This window comes from Monodon monoceros, unplaced genomic scaffold, assembly GCF_005190385.1.
Source record: "Monodon monoceros isolate NGI ecotype Baffin Bay Population unplaced genomic scaffold, NGI_Narwhal_1 Super_Scaffold_16, whole genome shotgun sequence".
In the NCBI taxonomy this organism is placed as follows: Eukaryota; Metazoa; Chordata; class Mammalia; order Artiodactyla; family Monodontidae; genus Monodon; species Monodon monoceros.
In genome coordinates, this window is record NW_021703772.1 from 76838513 (window position 1) to 76842740 (window position 4228).

The following is a 4228-nucleotide window of genomic DNA, read 5'->3' on the forward strand; positions in this document are numbered from 1 at the left end:
CTGAAGAGGAGGGAATACTTCCAAACTCATTTTAATAGGCCAGCATTACCCTGTCCAAAGCCAGAAAAGGATTCCACAAGAAAAGAAAATTATAGGCCAATATCCCTGATGAACACAGATGCAAAAATCCTCAACAAAATATTAGCAGACCAAATTCAACAGCACATTAAAAGGATCATAACATGAACAAGTGGGATTTATTCCAGGGATGCAAGGATGGTTTAATATCTATAAATCAATCAATGTGATATATCACCATAGGCAATGAAGAATAAAAATCATATGAACATCTCAATAGATGCAGAAAAAGTATTTGATGAAACTCAACATCCATTCATGACAAAAACTCTCAGCAAAGTGGGTATAGAGGGACATACCTCAACATAATAAAGGCCATATATGACAAGCCTACAGCTAACATCATACTAAATGGTGAAGAGCTGAAAGCTTTTCCTCTCAGAAAAGGAACAAGACAAGGATGCCCACTCTTGCCACTTTGATTCAACATAGTATCGGAAGTTCTAGTCAGAGCAATTAGGCAAGAAAAATAAATAAAAGGCATCCAACTGGAGAGGAAGAAGTAAAACTGTCTCTATTTGCAGATAACATGATATTATATACAGAAAACCATAAAGACTCCACTAAAAACTACTGGAACTAATAAATGATTTCAGTAAGGTTGCAGGATACAAAATCAATATACAAAACTCAGTTGTGTTTCTATACTCTAACAACTATCAGAAAGAGAAATTAAGAAAATTATCCCATTTACAATTGCATCAAAAATAATAAAATGTCTAGAAATAAATTTAACCAAGGAGGTGAAAAATCTGTTTATTTAAAACTGTAAGACATTAATAAAAGAAACTGAAGAAGACACAAATAAATGGAAAGATATCCCATGTTCATAACATTATCAAAATGCCCATATTACTCAAAGCAATCTACAGATTCAATGCAATCCCTAACAAAATTCCAAAGGGATTTTTCACAGAAATTGAAAAAAAATAATCTTAAAGCTTATGGAACCACAAAACACACGAAATAGCTAAAGAAATCTTGAAAAAGAACAAAGCAGGAGGCATCACACTTCCTGATTTCAAATTATGTTATAAAAGTATATAAAAGTTATATAGTAATCAAAACAGTATGATATGGGTATAAAAACAGACACATAGAGTGTTGTATAAAAGGAGAGAAGATTAGCACTGCCCCTGACAAGAATGGCAGAGCCTCTCAGGCCTGACAATATTCATGTGGTTAAGGCATTACCACCTACTTCATGACCTCTAACCACCGTTTTTGAAGAAACAAAAACACTAATTTGAAAAGATATACACACAGCAATGTTTATGGCAGCATTATTTACAATAGCCAATATATGGAAGCAATCTAAGTTTGTATCAACAGATGAATAGATAAAGAAGATTATATATATAAACACAAACATACACATACATACAATGGAATATTATTCAGCCATAAAAAAGAATAAAATTTTGTCATTTGCAACAACATATCTGGACCTAGAGGATGTTATGCTTAGTGAACTGTCATACAGAGAAAGACAAATACTGTATGTTTTCACTTACATGTGGAATCAAAAAATAAAACAAATGAACGAATATAACAAAACAGAAACAGACTCACAGACACAGAGAACAAACTATTGTTTACCACAGGAAAGAGGAGTGGGGGAAGGAGCTAGATAGGGGAAGGGGATTAAGAGGTACAAATTACTAGGTCTAAAATAATATACAATGATGTAATATACAGTGCTGGGAATATAGGTAATATTTTATAACTTTATATGAAGTATAATCTATAAAAATATATCACTATGTTGTACACCTAAAACTAATATAATATTGTAAAAAACTATACTTGAGTTTAAAAAAAACAGACACATATATCAATGGGAAAAGCCCCCCAAAAAATCCATATATATATACGGTCAATTAATTTTCAACAAAGTAGCCAAGAATATACAATTGGGAAAGAATAATCTCTTCAATAAATAGTGTTGGGAAAACTGGACAGCCACATGCAAAGGAATGTTATTGGATCCTTATCTTACATCATACACAAAATCAACTTAAAATGGATTAAAGACTTGAATATAAGAACTGAAGCCATAAAAATACTAGAAGAAAACAGAGGTAAATTCCTTGTTATCAGTCCTAGCAATGACTTTTTAGGTTTAGACACCAAAAACAGAGATAATAAAATAAAAAAATAAACATATGGGATGACATCAAACTAAAAAACTTCTGCACAACAAAGGAAACCATCAACAAAATGCAAAGGCAACATATGAAATGGGAGAAATATCTGCAAATTATATATCTGGCAAGGGGTTAGTATATAAGAAACTCAGACAACTCAGTAGCAAAAACCCCCAAGCAATCTGATTTAAAACATGGGCAGAGGATTTGAATAAACATTTTTCCAAATAAGACATGCAAATGGCCAACAGGTACATGAAAAGAGCTCAACATCACTAATCATCCCAGAATGCAAATCAAAACCATAATAAGATATTACCTTATACTTGTAGGAATAGCTATCATCAAAAAGACAAGAGATAGCAAGTGCTGGTTAGGATGTGGAGAAGTGGAAACCCTTGTGCACTGTTGATTGGGATGTAACATGATGCAGCCAGTAGGAAAAACACTATAGAGGTTATTCAGAAAGTTAAAAATACCACATGATCTAGCAATCCCACTTCTGGGTATATAGCCAAAGGAAATAAAATCACTATCTCAAAGAGTTTTCTGCTCCCCCATGTTCACTGCAGTATTATTTACTGTAGTCACAGTGTGGCAACAACTATCTATTGATACGTGAATAGGTTAAAAAATTATGGTATATATATATATGTATACAATGGAATATTATTCAGCCATAATAAGGAAGGAGTGCTGCCATTTGCAACAACATGGATGGACCTTGAGGGTATTATGTTAAATGAAATAAGTTAGAGATAAACAAATATCGTATCCTCTCACTTATATGTAGAATCTGAAAAATTAAACTCACAGAAAAAGTGAACAAGCTGATGGTTGCCAGAGGCAGGGGTTAGGTGGGAGAAATGTGTGAAGGTGCTCAAAAAGTACAAAATCCAGTTATAGGATAAATAAGTTCTGGGGATGTAATATATAGCATGGTGACTATAGTTAGCAATATTGTATTGTATATTTGAAGTTTTCTAAGTTTAGATCTTAAAAGTTCTCATTACAAGAAAAACTTGCAAGGTGTGTGAGGTGATAGACGTTAAGTAAACTTATGTGGTAATCATTTAGCAATACATATGTATATCAAATAATTATGTTGTACAACTTAAACTAATACATTATGTCATTATATCTCAATAAAACCAGAAAAAATAAATTTTTATTTTATTCTTCTCTGTATTGTCTTTTTAAACTCATGGTCCTTTCTGTCCCCTCTCAGTCCTCCTGCAGCAGTTGTCCACTTAAGTTTAGATTTTTCTAGCGAAAAACTTACTGCCCATACTTCATTGTCTTGGTTCTATTACCTGGTGTATCAGTGGATATGTTGGAGTCCCTCAGCTAAAGCTGAGTTTCTAGGTGGGCCTATGGATTATCCACTCAGTTCTCCAATGAGAACTGGAAACAAGATGGTGTGGCTTATCTCTAGCAGCACTTATTTTGGTCAAATGAATTTGTTTGCTGCTAGAAAGCATTTGTTCAAGTTAACTATTCCAGAAATTTCTCTGTAACCATGAAATTTTCTACAAAATGAAAACTTACAGACAACTCAGGTACTCTGTAAACATGGCTTACTTTGCAGAAAACTGTTAGGATTCACCTAAATGGTTCATTTTACCGCCCATTCTGTGTTTCATGTGACTATGACACTTCGTTTCCCTGAAGAGATGAGAAAATACCCAAACTTCAATTTGAGTGTCTGAGCTAAGCTAAAATTCATGGGAGTTTTCCCTGGGTGCTCTAGATAGGATGCTTTCCCTATCTCAAGAAATCACAAGGATGGAGGTAGGTTACAATTCACTTAAAGTCAATGAATTATGTAAAATCCTGTAAAGAATAAACAAGAAAGCATCAGTGCCGTTCTACTCCTTGTCTCAAAGTATACTCTCCATCATCTCTGTATTATGCCTTACAGATCATTTTTAACATGTGGTTATTCTATAAATTAAAAATAAAAAATTATTCAAAATAACATTACAGTCAGAACAGTAGCATAT

At 33.1% G+C, this 4228-nt stretch overlaps 1 non-coding gene across 1 annotated transcript; it reads left to right on the forward strand.

Annotated features, from left to right (window-relative positions):
* Nucleotides 1-1179: 1179 nt before the first annotated feature.
* On the forward strand, nt 1180-1305 carry LOC114897350. Its single transcript, XR_003794075.1, has one exon. It is a non-coding gene; the product is annotated as a U6atac minor spliceosomal RNA (small nuclear RNA).
* The last annotated feature ends 2923 nt before the right edge of the window (nt 1306-4228 follow it).